The sequence below is a fragment of the Phyllostomus discolor genome, chromosome 1, assembly GCF_004126475.2.
Source record: "Phyllostomus discolor isolate MPI-MPIP mPhyDis1 chromosome 1, mPhyDis1.pri.v3, whole genome shotgun sequence".
Lineage (NCBI taxonomy): Eukaryota > Metazoa > Chordata > Mammalia > Chiroptera > Phyllostomidae > Phyllostomus > Phyllostomus discolor.
The window spans coordinates 44,522,967-44,544,565 of NC_040903.2; positions in this window are offsets into that span (position 1 = coordinate 44,522,967).

Here is a 21,599-nt window from a genome sequence, read left to right on the forward strand (position 1 = left end):
ATTAATCTAGGCTTTTAACTATATTCAGTGAGAGATACAGCATAGAATGTGTTTATTCAATCTTACTCGTAACTGGAACTGGATAGAAAATTTTTATTAGATTGGAAGATAATTTGCTTTGAACTGGTGAGCTTTTGCAATTAATTTGATGGTGGACACCAGTGCCCTAATGGGTGGCGATGATAAAAGGCTTATGTGAAGATCAAAGTTAAACAGCTTCTTCTTCATAACTTCACTGAGAGTTGCCTCAGCTCCCAAGCTCATTATATGCTGCCCTTGCCCCTCCCTGGCCTCTTTGATGGCCCCATTTTTAAAAATTGGAGTTCTTTTCTACCCAGAGACACCACTTACCATAAGCCTCAGTATCACAGGATTGCAAACCGACTATCACAGAATTCTACCTACACAGCCTATTTTTCTAGTCAGTCGTCTACTGATGGTTTGTTTCATTTGTCAACATTTGCTAATTTCATCATCAATTTTATAACATCTGTAGTAATCTTAAAGACCACTGCATATAAAATTCTTGGGTAAAACATAAGAAACCTTATCTTTTTATAGCTTCACTTAAAGCTATTTAAAGAAATTTTTTTTAGGCTGTTAGTTAACCAGTTCAGGAGCATGTGAGAGACAGACTGCTCTGAAGCACACAGAAAGATGATTATATGTAATTTGCTGGAATCCTCCTTGTGTTTATGTCATCAGTAAATCTCCTGTAAGCAGTTTAGTTGTTCACACACAGAAAAGTATGTGGATTAGGGAGAGCAAAAGACTGTGTGGGAATTTACAAAGATCAGGAACACTGGCAGGCCCTGTTGAATCCAATTTTTTCTTCTTCACAATCAGCTTAGAATCAGAATATAATTGCTGAGATGAACAATTATTGCTGAAATTGGGCTGGTAGTCTAATTTATGAAAAAATAAAATTAACTGATTTGTCCAGGTTACACAGCTAGTAGATGCCAAGACTAGGCCTAGGGGACAGGTCTTCTGACTTCCAGGCTCTTGCACCATGTTTATGAAGCAATTCTAAAAAACTCACCATTAGTGGAAATGATATTCAGGGTGCCAGGGGCCACCAAGTGTAGTTGGGAATGCAGGACATTTATTTACTTTTAAAACCTGTATTCTGACTTTAGTTCTTGTTTGAGGGCAAGGGTTGAATTCTTTTGTATACTTGTATATGCCTTCAGCTTAAAGGTCAGGAGAAGGTTAAAGGCCAGGAGGTTTGTGACTCAGCACTTCTGACACTCAGCAGGATACTATTGCAAGTTTTGCTTTTGGTATATTCTCAACTGTGTCATCTACGACAACTGTAATGGGAGGAAACAGTCATTGTTTCCTGAGCTGAAGAATAAATAATTGCAGGTCAATTTTTTTTCCCTCTTCTCCTTCTTCTATTGTGTATTCATTACTCTTTTAATCTTATGTGCCTTTTTGAAGGCCGTAAGGTGTCTTTGGTAAGTCAAGAACCAGTGGTGCAAGCAGATGGATTCACAATACAGCCTCATTAAAGGGGTAACTGCTGTGTTCTGGTTTCTTCAACACCCCTGGCAGTCTCAGACCTAGAAGTGCTCCTAAGTCTCTGGGTTCTTGTCCTCTTCTCAGCACACACCTAGAGGGTGCTGGATATTTCTAGAGCCTGCTCATCACTGGCTTTGCTTTCTCATCACCTGCTCTGATTTTGGGTGGCTGGGCGGCAGCCTTCATTGCATTTGACCTGGGCTGGGCCATGTTCTGTAACTCACCACTGGCCATTGGCACTGGTGACTTCCCTGGACTTACCCTGTTACACAGACAAGTCATCAGCATGCACCTGTAATGCCCTGAATAAATTATACGCTATACACTGAATGGGGTGGCGATCACACAATACAATATACAGATGATGCCTCATAGAATTATATATCTGAAACCTATATAATTTTATTGACCAGTGTCACCCCAATAAATTCAATAGGACAAATAAATTAAATAAGTAAGTAAATAAATAAAATTACAGTTCCTAACCAGTTATTATTTTTTCTATGTATTACCTACACACACAATATTATTTCAGAATATATTGGATTTATAGATTAAATTGGAGAAAAACTGAAATTTTGCAATATGAAATATTTAACTCAATGGCAGTGGTCTTTTTCTTAGTCTTCTTTTATGTTCTTCCTTTAAAAAAAGTATCTTTCTCTATAAAAGTTTTACATACTTTGTAATTTTTGTTACTCTTCTGAGTGGAATTTTTGTTGTATATTCAAGTTGGTTTTTGATGGTTGGAAAGAAAGATGTGAAAACTCTCTTAGCCAGTTCGGACTACTATAAAAAATACTATAGAGTAGGGTGGTGGGGTGGGGCTTCAAGAATAAACACCTCATTCTCACAGTTCTGGAGGCTGAGAAGTCCAACGTCAAGGCACAGGCAGACCCAGTATCTGGTGAGGATCTCCTCCTGGTTCAGAAAAGGCTCCTGACTGAAAAAGTGAGAGAGCTCTCTGGGGTCTCTTGTATAACGTCATTTACGCCATTTGTGAGGGCTGCACCCTATGATCTAACCACTTCAAATCACCCACCTCCAATAGCACCACTGTGAGGTTAAGATTTTAACACATGAATTTTGGTGGGGTGGGGGAGGTACAAAGATTTAGTCCACAACAGAATCTTGTTATTATAAAGATGATGGAAGAAGGAGGAGGAGGAGGAGGAGGAGGAGGAGGAGGAGGAGGAAAAATAAAGAAATGGAGAAATGGGGGAAGGAGGGAGGGAGGGAAAGAAAGGAAAAAAAGAAAGGAAGAGCCAAACAGAGAAATCTGTTGCAGTGTAGTTCTCGGAAAAAGAGGCGGGTGATTAAAGAATGGTTTCTGGTGGGAACTATGGCCAGTTTTTGCTTTGCTTTGCCTCTTAATTCTGCTAGGTTATAACATCAAATATTTTCAAAGTGATGAGTGCTAATGAGGCCAAAGAGGCACAGTTGCTCCTAGGAATCTTATTTGCTTAATGACTTGATGCCTTTGGCCTCTTCAGTATTTTATGTCTTCAAAGGCTTTAAACCCCAAACCTAAGAGAACATGGCATGCAATATGTAACTCCATGTTTTTATCTAGAAGGAATATAATTGGTGATTGTGGTGATAAACAGAGCCAGTTTAAGGAGGAAGCGGACACATTGGCTTCTGCGATCTAGGTTAGGTTTCTTTCACAGTTATGAGTCTTTATGGGGCTTTGTTAAGACTGGAAGCCCATCACATTTACATGGAGGCCTTCAGGTTGACTCCCCATTCCTTAAGGGGGAATCCAAGGGACTGAAAGCCACAACTTTAGATCAGATGGCCCCAAAGGACTCTTACAAGGAGTTTTGATGATAATTGATTAAGGTGGGGTGCCTAGGCTCCTTGAGGACTTACAGATCTAAGCCCTGGAACTTTTTGTAGCAACTTGCATGAGAGGATTTCATGAGGTATTCCTGGTCCCCACGTACTGCTCTGTGCAGACTCTGAACCTTTCAGTGAGAGGCACCCTAAATGCACTGGCTTAGACCTTGAAATATCAGGAGACAGTGGCGGTAGGAATAATGGTCTGAGGGAGTCTAAATGCCATGGAACAAAACCATAATAATTTTTAAAAAACGAATAACGGGTAACATGTATTAACTGCTTTACTTTTCATGTCTACTTACTCATCATAATACCCTTTAGTGTATTATTTCCCCACTTTTACAAATGAGGAAACAAAAATATTGTTAATTGTTCAAGGTTTCATAGATATTGATAGAAAATGAATTTTTTCTTTGTGACAAATACAGGCTGTTTATAGTATTCAAGGTACAAAAAGAAGACAATACTATTTAAATGTGTCTTATTCTTTTTTTCAGTGCTTTTATTTTATTTTATTTTTACTGAGGTATAACTAACATACTATATTAGTTTCACGTATACAATATAATGATTTGATATTTTCATACATTACAAAATGATCATGACAGTAAGTCTAGTTAAACACCCATTACCTCATTTTGTTTTTTTCCCTACCACTCCCAGCCACCCCAGCCATCTCCACCTCCCACCCTGGATCCACTGAGAGAATAAATGTGTCTTCTTAAAGTGGTTACAATATTGTCATAGTTTTAGCTCTGGAAGATGCCCTTTGATTTTATGGTAGGTAATCAGAAACCCAAAGAAGCTCGTTTGACCAAAGTCATACAATTTATAAATAGTAGAACTGAGAGTAAAACTCAAGTCTTTTGATAACTAACACAAAATGCTCCTATTAACTTGTTTCTGTTTTTTGATAGTAGAATTCAGACACTTTCAGCATTGGTTTGCTGCAATTACACAGAAACCAGGAATCTGCTACCATCTAGTGGGACAACTGAGTAATTAATATTTTTTAAAAGTTTCACATGCTGCACAAATATACTCTTGTCAGAGAATATGGAAGAGTAAAGAATTATAGAAGTTATTTAGTCTATTGCCAACACTTTATAGATGGGAAAAAGGAGAGATTGAATGGAATCTCCAAGGTCATACAAGGTGGTAAAACTGGGATAAAACTCTGGTCTCTTCACTTGTTTTTGTTTTTGTTTTTTTCTGGTATTCCACCAATAGGAAAGGATAGGCCCTTTCAATTCACAGAATTTAAAATCAAAGTATTCTTCTAAAGTATTGTGAGGATTTCAGTGCATATAGTATCACTCAACTTAGTATTTTGGCAGTCGGTTCTTAGTTATATTAATGGAAGGGAAAACAGGTGTATGTAATATGGGCATGTATCTGTACCTTCAGTTCTGTGTGGTTTATGGCTGTGTCTATCCCTCTGCCTATATCTATAATCTCTTTTTTAGGCTAACACTAGAATAAATGTCCTTTCCTTGGGCATTTGATAACTTATGATAACCTAGAATTATACTGAATAGCATTAGACTTCTGATCAGTATTTTTTAAAAAGTTAATAAAACTTAAAAAGGTTAATAGAGTATATAGTGTACATTATAAAAAATAAATCTTAAGCCAGTATAATCATAGCAGTAGAAAAAGTTCAACAACTCTTAAAGATGCTTATTTCAAAAAACAGATTTTTATTTCTCTTTTGATAAATTTATTTTGCATATCAGGGAACATACAAGGTGTACCACAATAAACTTAGAAATATTATTTCAGAATTGGTTTGTTGCACCTGTGCATGAAATGGAAAATAACTTAAAATGGTGGAGCCTCTTGTCTTTGTCACATTTTCTAATTTGTTTCTTCAATTCTTTTGTCTGAAACAATGTATAGAGTATCTGGGAAATAAGAACCATGCATTTGAGAGAACTGTTGCCCTGGCTGCTGTTGCTCAGTGTGTTGAGCACCGGCCTGCAAACTGGAAGGCCACTCGTTCAGTTCCCAGTCAGAGCACACGCTGGGGTTGCGGGGTTGTGGTGAGAGGCATTCGAGAGGCAGCCAATCTGTGTTTCTTTCACACCTGGATGTTTCTTGTTTCTAAGAACTGTTATTCTTTTGGAAAAAACAGCAGGGGAGCTGGGACAGAAAGACAAACATAGGCTTCTCTCAGGAAAAAGCTGTTCTCGTCCTTTTTTGGATGATCTCAGCCATATGGAGGATTTTGGAGGTGTTCTTTATTTTCACCTGTGTTCCACACTTTCTGGATACGCTTCTCTCAGCCATTCTTACAGGCAGAAGTTATTATCAAGTGTCTTATCATTTCTTATCATCCTTAAATTTTCAGGATACTGGACACATTGAACAATTCCACCGTATTTTCAGCATTTTTACAATAATACCTAAAAAAAAGAAAAAAGAAAACTTTAAAACACTTGGACCTAAACAAAAATATATAAAATGAGCTTGGCTATTAAAATGTATAAGTAGAAAATATCTTTACGATGAAACCACAAAAAAATTCTTTTGTCATAATTTTGGGCTTCATTCAGAGACCCTGCCCTTCCTTAATTAACCACCATGCCCAACGGGCAGAGACCGTGAGGTCTACAAGCTGAGTGCATGGGCTCCAGACAGACTGCCCAGCTGGAATCCCAGCTCCACCACAATTCCCTATGGGTAGCCTGAAGCCTGTCACTTAATCTCCTTATGTGTCAGTTTTCTGATTTATAAAATTGGCATAATTACTGTAGCTACTTCACAGAGGTTTATTTGTGTGTGTGTGTGTGTGTGTGTGTGTGTGTGAATATGAGATAGTTCAGTTAAAGTATTTTGAATAATTCTTGACACATAGTAAACAGTAATTTTCAGCTATTAAAATACCTGCTCTTAAGGGTTTTTGGTTAGAGAGCTCAAAGCAACCCAAGTCTAGCCTTAGTTCAGAGGCACTGTGAATCAGATAATATTTTTCTTCAATCTCTATTCTATCCACTTAGAACCAATTCTGTCTTGGAAAGAGCAGCGTTTGCTCTGAAAGTGTTGACTCTGGCTGTACTCTGTCCTGTGTGGGGGCTATGCAAATTAGTCTAAAGTTGGAGGCCATTATCTTTTTTCTTTCTCAACTGTTGTCAGAAGTGGTCAGCCTCACAAGAGTCGATGACGATGTAGGCTACTCTTCAACAGTACATGGACAATGCCAAGTCGTGGCCTTGTCTTACTTGTCCCTGGGTAGGAGATGACAGGCACAACTGGTCTGAGAGTGATGTCTTTATGACAAGCTGGACCTCTGTCAAGGAGACATGGGCATGGGATCCTGGAAGATTTACACTGGAGAATTCCTTGGAATATCACATTATAACCTCCTCATCTCTCTCTCTCAACTATTGTCACAGACCATGGGAAAGGTCTTTAAAAAAAGCTGTGGACAGGAAGGGCCTGGGATATACCAGGATAATGTCCTGGAATAGCATTTTGAGATAATTAAGACTTAATTTTCCATCTGAGTTAGAATATTTTTTTTCTTTCTTGTTGGATATCAAGTGCAGAAATTTAGTTAATGATACTAATCACACTCTTCAGTAAATGCACGTCACTATCTTTGGTTTAGGTAGAGTTTGGCTTTTCTTTAATTTATTTATTTCCCTTTCCTTATAAGTAACCATTTGATGTGCTTTCTATGTTATAATTTCATTGTAGCTGTTCCTGTTAAATATATAATTTTGATTTGCACATATATATTTTTAATTTATGTAGATGGCAGTGTGTAAAAAATGTCATTGTATTTCTTGTATATACATCTGGTATTTTTAATGTCTATGTAATATTCCATGGTGTGCAGCCTTCACATTCTACCTGTTCATCTTTCTAGTCCAGGGCTAGATCTTCAGATTTTGTTTGGTGCTCTGCCTCCACAAAGAACACTACAAAAGCATCCTCACACAGGTTCTCCTGTGGACCCATGTGAGGGTTTATCTATCTATCTACCTATCTATCTATCATCTATGTATTTATCATCTATCTATCTATCTATCTATCATCTATCTTCAGGTGCAGAAGGTGGGGTCAGAGTATGCATATGAGGTTTGTCTAGAAGATATCCAGCCACATAATATGAAAAATAGAGATATTTATTAAATAAAACACAATAAACAGTATACACAGGACAATGATGCCTCAGTCCCCCTTCAAAATAGGCACATTGGAGTCTCACACAGTTCTCCCAGTCGCCATCAGTTGCTGCATCATATTTTCCTGAATCTCATTGATGGTCTGAAATCTCCTTTTGAAAGATGATCTTAGTTTTGGGAAAAGCCAGAAGTTGGAGGGTGTCAAAGCTGGGCTGTAGGGGGGCTGGGTCACCTGGGTGATTTGATGTTTTGCAAAAAACTTTGCACGAGACATGATACATGAGTGGGTGCATTGTTGTGATGAAGCCGGCCATCACCAGTTGCCCATAGCTATGGCCTTCTGAATCATCCAAATAGTTTCCATGGAGGAATGTTCAAGCTTGACACAAAATTTGATGCAGATCCTTGCTCTTCTGTCTTGGTTATTTCGAATGTGACAGCTACATGGTACACATGCTCACTCAATGGCATCTACTGCCCCCACTGACTAGTACAGTGAAATTGTTATTGTTTACACATGTGCCTTCCAGTCCACTCTTCTTGGCTGCCAGGTTACATCAATGTCACACAAATCATTCTCATTAGATTAACAATGGCTGGACTTTTTCCGGACAGACCTTATATATGTAATTGACAAAAAGCCTCTAGATTCCTCCCAGAACATGTACAGAGACTGTGCCCCAACAGCAGTGCTTGGGGGTTCCTTCAGTTCCAAATCTCCACCAGCCCTTGGAATTATCCAGCTTTCCCAGTTTATTCAGTCTTACAGAGGTAAAGTGATAGTTCATTATCGTTTTAATTACTATTTCTTCGATAACTAATGAGTTCAATTATCTTTTTAAATATGTGTAAACCTTTGGGTTTCCACCTACAAATGGCATTTTTTAAATCAATAGGCTTTAAGGCTTTATTTCTTTTTTTTTTAAGATTTTATTTATTCATTTTTAGAGAGGGAAGGGAGGGAGATAGAGAGAGAGAGAAACATCAATGTGAGGTTGCTGGGGGTTCTGGCCTGCAACCCAGGCATGTACCCTGGCTGGGAATCGAACCTGGGACACTTTGGTTCCCAGCCAGGGTACATGAGCTCAATCCACTGAGCTATGCCAGCCAGGGCTAATAGGCTTTATTTCTTAAGACAATTTTAGATTTAGAGAAAAAATGGAGCCAATGGTATGAAGAGTTCCCATATTCCCTCCCTCCACCCCTGCACATAGCTTCCTCTGTCAACATCTTACATTATAATGATACATTTGTTACAACTAGTGAACCATAGTTTATTCATATTTTTTTTAGTTTTTACCTAATATACTTGGTCCAGGATCATGCACAGGCACATGCTGCAGTTATTCTTCCTGTGTACTTGGGCTCTGCTAGGCTGTGATGGCTTCTCAGACTTTTCCTGTTTCATATGACCTTGAGTTTAAGGAGTATTCGTCCAGGTATCTGTAGAATGTCCCTCTTTTGATATTGGGCTGCTGTTTTCTCGTTAATAAATTGAGTTTATGTACTTTTAGGAGGAAGACAGCAGAAGTAAAGATTCATTTTAATTCCATCGTGTCAATTTTGCATGACTCTCTTCAAGATTTGTGGCTGTTGATGTTGACTTCGATCACCTGATTGAATCAGTCTATTTCAGGTGGCTCCACTGCAGAGTTTCCTTTCTTCCTCCCTTTCCATACTGTACTCTTGGGAAGGAAATCGCTATGCAAAGACCACATAAAAGAAGTGGGGAGTTATTCTTCCACCCCACTTTTTAGGAGGAAATATCTATATGACTCATTTATAATACTCTCATAGGGGAGTTTTGTGTCTTATCTCTAATTTATTTATTTTTTTAAAGATTTTATTTATTTACCTTTAGAGAAGGGAAGGAAGGGAGAAGGAGAGGGAGAGAAACATCAGTGTATGAGAGAAACATCAATTGGCTGCCTCTCATAAACCCCCAACCAGGGACCTGGCCTCAACCCAGGCATGTGGTTTGCAGGCCAGTGCTCAGTCCACTGAGCCATACCAGCCAGGGCTTATCTCTCATTTATTAATTTATGTTATCATTTATGTATATTAATATGGACTCATTTATGAACATTTATTTTATATTTTGTGTTATAATCCAGTCAGTACCTTCATATCTATTTTGTTCCAACTTTGACCACTAGAAATGCCTTATGTTGGCCCCTGTGTCCCTTCGACCTACCCCTATCTTTCTGCTTTTCTTTCTTCTTTTGAGTACTTCCATTCTCTCTAGTGCTACATGATTCTTTGGCTCATTTGGAATATTTCCTTCTCTAGTCCTAGAAAGGCCATTTTTTCCAAGGACCCCTAGCTCCTTTTACTGGAGAATGGTGTTAGAAACCAAAATCTGGGTGCAAGGTGTGTTCATTGCTCCTGGGTTATCATTTGTTTTAGGCCTGTCAGATGACAAAGCAACAGTATATGTGCATATACAAACCTCTACATATATACACACCTACAAATATTTCTATGTGTAATCATCTGTGGATATCTTAAATTAAATATGAATCTGTTCAGATGTCTTCAACTCTAATTCATTACCATATGGGTCATTTCATTCTCCTTCACCTATTTGTAAATTTGCATTCTGACAGAAACCTGGTTCCTACTATCTTCTATTTACTTATACACTTATTTAATTCAGTATATATACTGAAATTGAATAATTATATCTCTGTATGTGTGTGTGTATATATATATATATATATAATCCCCATAGGAAACAACTTTATCAACTGCAATATAGTGCTTATCTTCAACTCCTTGTGCCTTTATTCTTACAGACTTCATTTATTTCTAAAGTTATGTAGGTTCCAACACCCTTTCCCCTAACCCCTTTGATGAAGTTGTTTCATACAGTTTTCATATAGTTAGATTCTCTTGTCATGCTCTGCCTTCTTCTTTGGGCTCAACATTTGTGTTGAGTTTTGACAAATGCATAATGCAATTTATCCATTATTACAATATCATATAGAACAGATGACCACCCCCAAAATTTTCTGTGATTCACCCATTCATCTGATTTGATACATTTTTACTTTTATTTATATATTTTGTTATATTTTCTATATTTTAATGCTTTGGTTTTAGGATTACATATATATATGTATACATATATATAAATATACATATATTTTACATTACTTTTATTGTATTTTTTCATTACTATTTATCCCCTACACCCTCTTCTACCTCCACTCACCCCTCTCTCTTCTGCAGCCTCCACACTGTTGTCTGTGCCCATGAGTTCTTTCTCTCCTTTTTTCTTTTTCTTTTTTGCTTGATCCTTCCATCCCTCATCCTGTACTTTGTAGATTTTGTTATATTTTCTATATTTCAATGCCTTGTTACTTTTAGAATTGCAAATATGTTTTTAATCTGCATGCATCTGTGAACTTTACCCATGGTATTCTTTGTTGAACAGAACTGTCTAACCTTGATGAAATAAAATTCATCAATATTTTCCTATAATTTGTCCTTTAGAATTTTTTAAAGCAGGGTGCTCCCATGTTCTGAATACACTTACCTACATCTTCCTATTAATTCCAAAAATGATCTTTCTCTTTAAAGCCTTTCATTTATTTTTAGTCTACCTTTGCATGTGCTTTTTGATAGGGTTCAAATTTAATTTTCCTACCTTAGTAAAAAAATTCTACACCATCTACAAAATAATCCAACCTTTTCACATTGATTTCTGGTCCCATAGTAATGGGACCAGTAGTGTTTTAAGTTTCCATATATACTTAGGTTTCTATTATATCCTGTTTAACTGTTTTTATATTATTCTATTGCTTTTTATTTGTATGTCTTTGTGTAATATCTTATATAATAGCTGCTTATATACATTTCCACATTTTACTCTTGCTGTAGGATTCTATATTTCTACATACATTTTGAAATAAGGATTTCAAGTGACTAATGAAAATTCATCTGGAATTTTCATGGGGGTTGCATTTAATAAATAGATAAATTTGAAGAGAATTGATATTTTTATGATAGTAAGTCATGTTCTCCAAGAGCATGGACTATCTTTCACTATTCAGGTTGTATTTTATGATTTTATTAGAGATTTAAACTTTTCTGAATGCATGAGCAATTTTAGAAGCTTTCTTTCATCTTTCTCTGCTCAAGGTTGAATCCATTACAATTCAACCTCTCTCCTCACTGTACTCCCAAGTTCCAGACAACCTTCAGGGGATTGATTCTCCAGCCTTCAGACTCTCCACGAGTTTTCATAGTTAGTACTATTATGATTGTTAGTTCCTCAAATGATTTTAGTTTTCTTTCACATGTACGGTTTTCTAGGTTTGATATTGGAGGAGGGAGTGCTAGCTGCTTGCTTTAAGTCATCATTCTGATAAGCCTGGGTTGTTCTTATACCTGTTTGGATGAGGCTGTGTATTTCTCTGGTGTGGGGGTGAAAGGGGAGAAGTCACTTACTTGATCTATTTCAGTAGCTGTAACATACAGACCTGATGAAACGGCAGGCCCAGGTGTAAGAGTACAAATGGAGCCCATGGAGCATACACCTAAATATTTGAAAATTTGAAGTCAAGCTGACAAGATTTAAATAAATAAAATATGTTCTCGCCTCCTAACTTGGCACATATGCTTTCATAACAGCCTGAAAATCCAGGTTTAAGTTTTAAATCCTTAGATTCTTCTGAATTCTGTAACAGAGCTTGGCAGAATGCACAAAGCCAGTCTGCAACCATGGCCTTTCCCTGTTCCCTTCCCAGTTGCAACTCTGTCCAACTAAGATGATCTCATACATATGCATGCACAGACCTTGACTCACATGTTTAAACCCTATCCACATCCTCTACAGAAACTGGCCCAGGGACAGTGTGGTCTATGTAGAGAGGAGGCCTGTGCAGGTACTGGATGTCTGCATGAAATTCTGGCATCCTTGGTACTAGAATGAGGTCTAGAAGGAGGAAGAGAGTGGATTCTTAGGTGGGCCTGTCCCTTTGCCCCCATGGATGCCTGGTCCAATGGGGAGGGTCCTGGCTGGACAAAGGCTAGAATAGGGAACCCTAAAATATAGTGCCCTAAAGTATTTCTGGGTCTAAAGAAGTTACTGATCAAGTCCTACCATTTCCTTTAAGCTTTGAAGAAAAAAATATAATTCCTTTCATTTAAATTCTGAAGTGTAGTTGTTACCTAACATGGTACAAGGGAGAACTTTCTGTTTTTGGAATAAAATGAGCTGTGAATTATGAAAAGAGAGACATCTTCTAACTCCCCATTCTTTCTGTTCTACCTGCAAGAGGCACATTTGAGTCACAAGCTCCCTCTTTCTCGGCCAGGCTACTAAATGAGAATATAGTGACTTAAAGCAGAGGCTGGAAAGCGGGGATGGTGGCTGGAGAAAGCAGACCACCTTTTAACGAAATCTCACTAACTGTGGACAGCATGGTTGTTTTAACATTGCATTATGATTGGGTGTAAAATCAAATAATGTGTTTACCTGATTATCTATGTATGGTAAAAAGAGCCTGATCCTAAAACGTCCAAATCACTAATGTCCTGAGCATTTTATTCAATGAGCAGGATCAGTCTTTTATTAAGGAGGGGAGGTGAACACAATGTAAACCTTGTTCCCACTTTGTAAAGACTGTGTTCTGGATTGGCCACTGCTCACATCAATCTATGATTGGACGGGCTGGCAGCACCGTTTTTTTCAGATAAGGCAGCAGGAAAGTCTCAACTCTCATAAGCGTGCAAGACAGAGAAACAGTGGAGTTTAAATCGCCATTTATTGTCCTTCCTGTGCCTCAAATCCTTGTGACTAGAGGAATGATGAAAGTAATGGCCTCCTGGCACTTGGAGCACCAAGGAAGGTACAGTGGACTGGGGCCTCCCCAGTTGGTATACCCTGATAGCCTGAATTTCTGGGTAGAAGGTCAGTCCTTTGTCCAAAGTTTCCTATACAGTCAAACCTTGGTTGTTAAACATCTTGGTTCTCAGACAATTCGGTTCTCAACCAAGTTGTTCACGGGGAAAAAAAAATGTCTCTGTTGTCTAACACCTTTGGGCCTCAATTCTCTACCCAGCAACAAAATTATATATCTTTCAGGAAACAAACAAAGAAGATTCGGTTTTCAAAAAATCTCTTCCCAAACAGTTTCTGGAACAAATCAAGTTGGAGAACTGAGGTTCTAGTGTGTTCTGCCCTCAAGTTTGAGCAGAGGGTGGAGGCAGTGACCAGGCGTGCAGGTGGTCTCACAGACAGGGCTGCCTCTTCTGTTTAGTTAAGTATTTAAACCACAGAACATTCCAGCTCCATGGTTGTTTTTCAGGAATGGCTAAGACATAGAAGAAAGATCTGGAAGATCTATTTTCAGGAATAATAATCTTTCCTAAATTTATGGTAATAACAATGCTTTCTTAAAATAAAAATAATTTTAAATGTTTTTAATTTTTAATTTTTGATTTTAGAGAGAGGGGAAAGGAGGGAGAAAAAGAGGGGAGAAACAACCATGTGAGAAAGAAACATCGATTGGTTGCCTTCAGTGCGTGGCCTGACTGGGGACTGAACTTGCAACCCAGGCATGTGCCCTGACCAAACCTGCGATATTTCAGGTTGCAGGACGATGCCCAAACAACTGAGCCACACCAACTGGGACTCTTAAAATTTTTAACATGTCAAAAAAGTTCCCTCAATGTTGACATTCTATAACCATGGAAATGTTTAGAGCAGTGATTTTAAAATATAGCTTTTAATTATTTATTAAAAATAATATAATTGACTTTATATAATTATAATTGATAGAAGCATTGATTTTGTTTGAGCTAAAATTAATCAGTTTTCATCATTACATTCTTTTGAGTTAATAATGGGTAATTGTGCACAATTACTATAATTTTTGCTTTTTACACAGAAACAATCTATCAGAAATTAGAATGTGTGAGCATAATTGTTGGTTTAATATATTAGATGTCAAATTTGGGAACATATGAGTGACAATGGGCCATATGTAAAATAACTTGGAATTAAAATACTTATTGTAGGTAAACATTTATTCTTTTCCCCTCTGTGTTAAGTTTGTAGCGCTTTTGGCTTTATTTTGACTTTACACTAGTTTCTTATTTTCATCTGATTGATTTTATAATATCAACTTACTCTATGAACTACTTATCAGATTACTGATTTTCTAGAGAAAGTAATTTTTTAAAAGGTTGGTGATTTTTTTTCTGCCCAGCAAGTCTACATTTGACTTATAGTTCTACTTACATAATTTCACCAGCCTTAGATGCGCTTTGTCACATTTTGCATGGCCACTGCCAGTGACAAATATGTTGACCTAAGAAATTTCTAAATGAAGACAATTCATCTTTTACCTCACTCTACCTTTTGGCACCCCTCCTCCTTCTCTGAGGCTGTTCCCAACTACTTCAGCTACTCCATTTCCTAATGGCCTGAGGATGTTCAGGTGGACAACGCCCTCCATCAATTTCATTCATGGTCATCATCTGTCTTTATTGTTCAGTGTCCCCTTCTCATTGGTCAGAACCCATGCCATGCCAATCGTTAAGTATCTTGAATCTCACCCCTGTGAAAGGCCTTTGCCTCCTTCCTTTCTTAACAGGACTGGCTTTTAAGAAAGCACCTGTGATCTAAGTTATTTACATATTTTTATGGATTGGGGTCACTGTCAGATTTTCAAGGGCACTGATTTGGAGAACAGTTGAAAGAATTTTGTCTCAGGCAGGGGTGACTTGGAGGAACAGGTAAGATCCCCAGGGGGCTGGCTGGCCTCGCACAGGCAGAGGACATGTCCATGCGCTGTATTCTGGTCTCCTGGAGAGTCTACCACCCTGAAGTATTGTCCCCATCCATGTGTTTCTAAAATTTGAGTTACGTATTGAGTCCTTTGCCTTCTACTTTTAGCCAATGTATTTTTATAAGCCAACAGTTATTTACTGTGAAAGAGATACCAAATTAAAATGGCTTAAAGTATTAGAAGACTGGGTAAACATATCAAACATAATAATAAAAACACAAATATGCTGTTGTCAGAACACTGGAAACCTTAAGAAGAGTGTGTGTGAAAAGGGGGATTAAGTAAAAAGCACGAAAGTCCAGAGCTGGTTGTTGAGGGCCTTTGAAGACACATTCTGTCTGCTCCCTGTTTGCCCAGTTAGGTAGTTTAGAGGCTGAGTGTGTACAGTAGGTGGCACCAGGACTTATTTTAATTATTAGTATTTGATGTGTCATCTTCTCATCTCACAGTAAAGTAAGCAAAAAATATAATGCCAAACAGTTTATGGTGACTTTTCAACTAGAGGCTGATGAACGATGTACCATTCTCATGGGACTTCCATTCCCAGATGGGATTTCAGTAAAGCCGGCTTGGCTGGTGAGATGCAGGAAGCGAAATGACAGATGGTGGTGCTTGTTGCCTTGAGCAAGAAGCGTGACAAAGTAACCTCCATGGGATCTAACTTTAATAGCAGAAAGCAGCGACTCACCTTAAAGAGCTTGTGCTGATATTCAAACTTTGAAACTTCCCACTGAGTTTCCTTCTCATCTTCACCTCGAGGTTTCTCATCTTTCTGCTTGCATCATTTACTGCTTAATTTACTGGTGCCTGTCTGCCTTTCCCACTAGAGAGGAGCTCCTCTGAGGATAGGGACTGTGCTTTGTGAATGCTGACTAGATCTCAGTAAATATTTACTTAAAAGATAATGTATTTTGTAAAACATAGCCTAGCTAGACAGCAGTTTTTTTTTTTTTGTGTGTGTGTGGAAATAGGATAAAGGGAAATATCAATGTAAACTAATTATTTTTTAACCTGACAATTAAGGTTGATAGTGAAATACCTTTCAGAATTGCTGTGTACAAGTGGGGGTCCCCCTGAAAAGAATTATATGCTGGAAGGCCGGGCCCTTGTAGTGCAGGCTTCCCCGGCTAGGTGAGTGTTCTCAGAACCTATGTGTAGGAGCATACCAGCTGGCATTGTCATGAAAGGCTGCGTACTACTTCAGGGAAATTTTTGGAACTCTCTCTCTCGACAATGGCTTGCCCATTTCATGGTGGGTGATTTACGAGCACACCTGCCCACACTGTGCTGAGTCTTCAGCAGTTTTTGACCAAAAACAGCATAACCCCATGTCCCACCCTCCCCATTCACCGGATCTTGTCCCAAGTGGCTTTGTTTGTTTCCCCAGATGAAAAAATTCTTCAAATTGAAATGTTTTGCCGACATGGAAAGGTGAAACAGAAGGCAGAATCACTAAAATGCATCAAAATTGGCAAGTTTGAAAACTGTTCTGAGCAGTGGGAAAAAAACTTCTTGATAGGTGTATTGCATCAATTGGAGAGTACTTTGAAGGTGACTGACATTTGAACGTGTAAGAATAAATATGCAAGCTTTTATAAAGAAATTCCAGGGGGGGTTGGGTCCCCCCTTGTATATCTAGCTGCCAATTTCCATATCAATAGGGTATGTATGGAGGTTAAACGTGTATACAGCCTGGAGTCAAACCATCTGGATTTAAAAATCCCAACAGTGCAAGCTAGTTTTTTACCTTGGTGGCATAGTTTAAGCACACTGTACCTCAACTTCCACCGCTATAAAATGTGGATAATAGTAGTAGTATCTTATCTCATAGAGGTCAATGAAGCTAACGTATAGATGGTGGTTTTAAAACATCCCCAAATTATTCGATGCTCCATTCATCAAAATATGCAGTTTGTTTCCTCTCCTCTTGAGCCCGTTTGGGTCTTTGCACGGCCTGTTGAACAGCCTGTGGTGGGAAGGCTTCTGCCCGCCCTCCATGGGTGGACGAAGGAGGACGACTTCGCCCTTGCAGCAGTCCTCCCTCGGGGAGTGCGCCCCAACATCCCCAGTGGATGCTTGAAACCAGCGAGAGTACCAAACTCTGTACATGTACAGTTGTTTCCTATGTGTACATACACACCTATGGTAAAGTTGAATGTATAAACTAGGCAATTTCATCGGTAGAAGATTTGTTTTTACCATAGATCTTAGCAACCTCAGCATATTTTTTTCTTTGCTTATTAAGTTGAGAACTTCTACCTTTTCACTTAAAGGAAGTACTTTATGGCTTCACTTTGGCATATATGAATTGTTGGCATCGCTATTCTGGAACCTTGGGACACTGTTAAGTAAAATCAAGGTTATTGAATGCAAGCACGGTGATACCAGGACAGTAGATCCCATAACCTAGATGGCCACTAGCTGGCTAAGGAGTAGGGAGCGGAGACAGTGCTTACGTGCTGGATGGAGGAATGGTTCACGTCCAGGAGGGGAGGCAGTGGGGCGGTGTGAGGTTTCATCACACCACTCAGAATGGTGCACAACTTAAAACTTGTGAATTTTTTATTTCTGAAAATTCCGGGTAATATTTTCAGACCACAGGTAACTGAAACTACGGAAAGGAAAAGTGTGGCTGGTTTTGCGGAGGGAGGACTTCTGGATATCTTAGAAAACCGTCTGAAAGTCTTCAGCCACCATGTGAAACATGTCGCTGCGCCGAGGCTGCTGTGCGGAGGCCACCTGCCTAGGTCAGCCGGAGAGGTTGCCCAGGGAGGCCCAGGTATTAGGCCCCCGCGGAGTGACTCCTCTGAGGCCGGACGAGCTTATGCGAATGAAGAAGCTTTCAAGACCGTCTTGGCCCCAGCCGCTGCCTGACAGCAGCTGCGTGAGAAACCATTCAGCAGCAAATCTGTTTTAAGCTGCTTTAGCTTAGAGCTGCTAAGCAGTAAATAAATGTGTTTGTTATTGTTAGATCAGTCTTTGCTGTTAGTTTGCTGTTACCTCACCTGACCCACGTTATCTGTGAACTAGGGGAATTAGGACCTGAGTGATCTGCCTCGTGTGATTGTGACAAAGATTAGATGACATGATGTAGGAAAGTCTTTTGGAAAGTAATAGTGTATTTTACTTTTATCTTTTCTTTTCTTTCTTTCTTTATTTTTTTTTACATTTTCCTTTCCCAAGCTTAGCAGGAGTTTAATATGGAGAATGTATCTGTACCGCATCCCTAATGTTATCTTTTTAAAGGTAAAATGGTTTGGATGTTTATTCACATTTATTAACATTCTTAGGAACTAAATGAACAATTTGCATTAATCATTTTGTCTTTGTGTTCAAAGTTGCCAGAATGACCCAGTTATTAAAATCCCTGAGAACAAAAATGGAAAATTCTGTATCTTGTTAATTGGGCTTCAAACTTTTCATGTTGTTCTAGAGTTCAAAGTAAGCATGTTCTGGGCGATGATTATGTACTGTCAATTTTATTAAGATGTGGTTTCGGATAGATTTCTGCACAGTCACCTGCATTGAGACCTGCTGTCCACAAGGTGGAGGCAAAGACTTTTACTGGAAACAGAATGGCTTCCTGAGGCTTTTCGTGATGCAGCACAGGGCTGATGCAAAGATCCCTGCTTCTGATCCATGCGCAGTGAAGAGTGAGGACACAGACACCTAGTTCATTTTTAGAAAACTTCTTACTGGGGTAAACACAATATAGGAACCCCAAACCCCTAACCTGGGGTTGGGTAAGTAGGTACTATCATTAACTGCAAAGCAGAACTTGCCAAAAAGCTGAAGTTCATGAAAGTAGGGACCTCCCCCTGGTGGGTGAGGTGGAAGGAACAATGAGGTAGGTACCCTCTTGGCTTAATGAAGAAAAGAATATTTCAGGGCCTGGAAGAAATGGGAAGGATGAATTAGCCTCTGGGAAAGGCCATCTTTTGAGTTATTATCTATGGGGTTTTCTTTAATAGGAGCCCAAAATTTCATTCTATGATTGGCACAATTCTCATAAGGCAACAGCAGACTGAGATCAAGTCGTGTTAGAAATTTACCCTCGGGTGATATAATCAGTCGCTTAGCCACTAGGTGCTTCACTGGCTGATCTCAGATGCTTTTCTTTTTTAATTTGGGCGAGGGGGCCATGCTTCTGAAGCAGTACGCCACGGGCTTGGTTGTGCAGCAGTTTGCAAGGAAGACTGGTCGACTCCGAGCCTCTGAGAGGGGCTCTGGGCACTGCTCGGTTTTGTGTGGTTTCCCTTCAAAATTCTTCTAGATGATTCCAACCTGCAGTTAGGGTTGAGGATCACAGGTGTAGAAGTTGGGTGGGGGCGAGACTTACGTGGCGGGGAGAGGTATACAAAGGGGCATAAAAAGACAACTTTTTAAGCCTTCTTGTTTATTTTTACCTATTTATCTCCAAACTGGGTAAACTCTGAAGTTAATTAAATTCTTTCTTATTAGAGCATATTGTTGTTGAATTAAATGACAAAACAGAAATGCTTTTCCCTTGTTATGTTTTTAAATTAAAATCTCCATACCCAGGAATTTTGCTTTTCAAGAATTTCCAGGGGAAGCATTAATGAATCCACTAATTCTGTGCAGCCCGTTGAGGGGAGTAGTTCACAGGTGGTTGTTTAAGAATCACCTGCAGTGTGACTTAGGAATTCAGAAAATCACAGTGTCAGTACTGCAACCTGAAGGACTTTAAACCTTGTAATGGACAACAAAAATAACAGACGGTTTCTGTGATGCTTAGATTTTACGTGTCAGCTTGGCTAGGCTACAGTGCCCATTGGTTTAGCCAAGCATTGGTCTAGATGTTGCTTTAAAGGTGTTTTGTAGATGTGATTAACATCTATTACCAGCTGCCTTTAAGTAACAGTTACTTTTGATGCTGTGTGTGGGCCTCATCCAATCACAGGAAGGCCTTAAAAGCAGAAGCTGAGGGTTTGAAAAGAATCCTACTTCAAGACTGTAACATAGAAACCTTGCGTGGGTTTCCACACCGTTGGCCTCCTTGCTGACTTCAGACTTGCCAGCTCCACAACTCAGTAAGCCGATTCCTTAACTTTATCTATCTCTCTGTCTCCCGTTATTTTTATTTCCTTGGAGAACCCTGATGGATACAGTGTAAATGCCATTCTTAGAAACAAAGTAGAGCTTTGTTTGTTTTTATCGTAGTGAGGACCCAGGTGTTTGAAAGAAAGTGATATATAAAGTATAAAATATGACGGCTACTTATACAACCAACATTACCCAGTCAAATCGGCTGTGCTTGAGAAGAGAAGGCAATTCAGAAACATTTCTTTACTGTTGGGAAACACTTAGGAAGTAAGCCTAGATTTGAGCAATGTCTCCTCAAAAGGTCTCAGCTTCCTTTGAAATGAAACAAATGAAGACATAATTATGCATATAAAGTCTGAAGTTAAAACTTCTCATGAAAATGATGGAGTATTTGGGTCAGTGATTCTTAATACAGAAAACTGGTAAAAGGTGTTCAGAGTTCCCTGTAAAACATATCCAGGGGAATCATAACACCCCTTCAACAAATTATGTAATATTTATTGAATACTTGGTGACAAAAAATCACCCAGTTCTACCTGCTCAGGCATAAAAACACTTGACTAAAGTGGACTCGTTTTTAGTAGTAATTGAATAATTTGTAGATGTAATTTCTTAAGTAAGAGCAGCAGAATTTCCCCAAAGTAATTTCTCAGAGCAATAATTCTGGGTGATATCCAAAGGAAAGGGGTTGTGGTTAAATATAGGAAAGAGTAAATTGTATAGAGTAAATTGTGGCTGTTCAAGGGAGATATATTGGGTTGGCCAAAAAGTTCATTATGTTTTCTTCTGTACAATGGCTCTAGCAATGCTTAGTTATCTTTGACTTTATTTGAAACAATTTTATTAGATTGTATTGTGACAGCTGTTGTATCAGCATGCAATTAAAAATAAAACTTATCAAAATTGGTGAATTTTTGTGTAGTCATTTTAATATTGAAGATGGAAAAAATATGAAACATTTTTAGTGTATTATGCTTTATTATTTCAGGAAAGGTAAAAATGCAACTGAAACACACACACAAAAAAGATTTGTGCAGTGTATACGGAAGGTGCTGTGACTGATCGAATTGTCAAAAGTGGTTTGTGGAGTTTCTTGGTACTGTTGACATATTGGCAAAATCATTCTTTGCTGTGTAGTCGTCTTACGGATTGCAAGATATTTAGCAGCACTCCTGGCCTCTGCCCACTAGAAGCCAATAGTGGGAGATAGCAGACATACTCAAAATATCCAGATCAATAA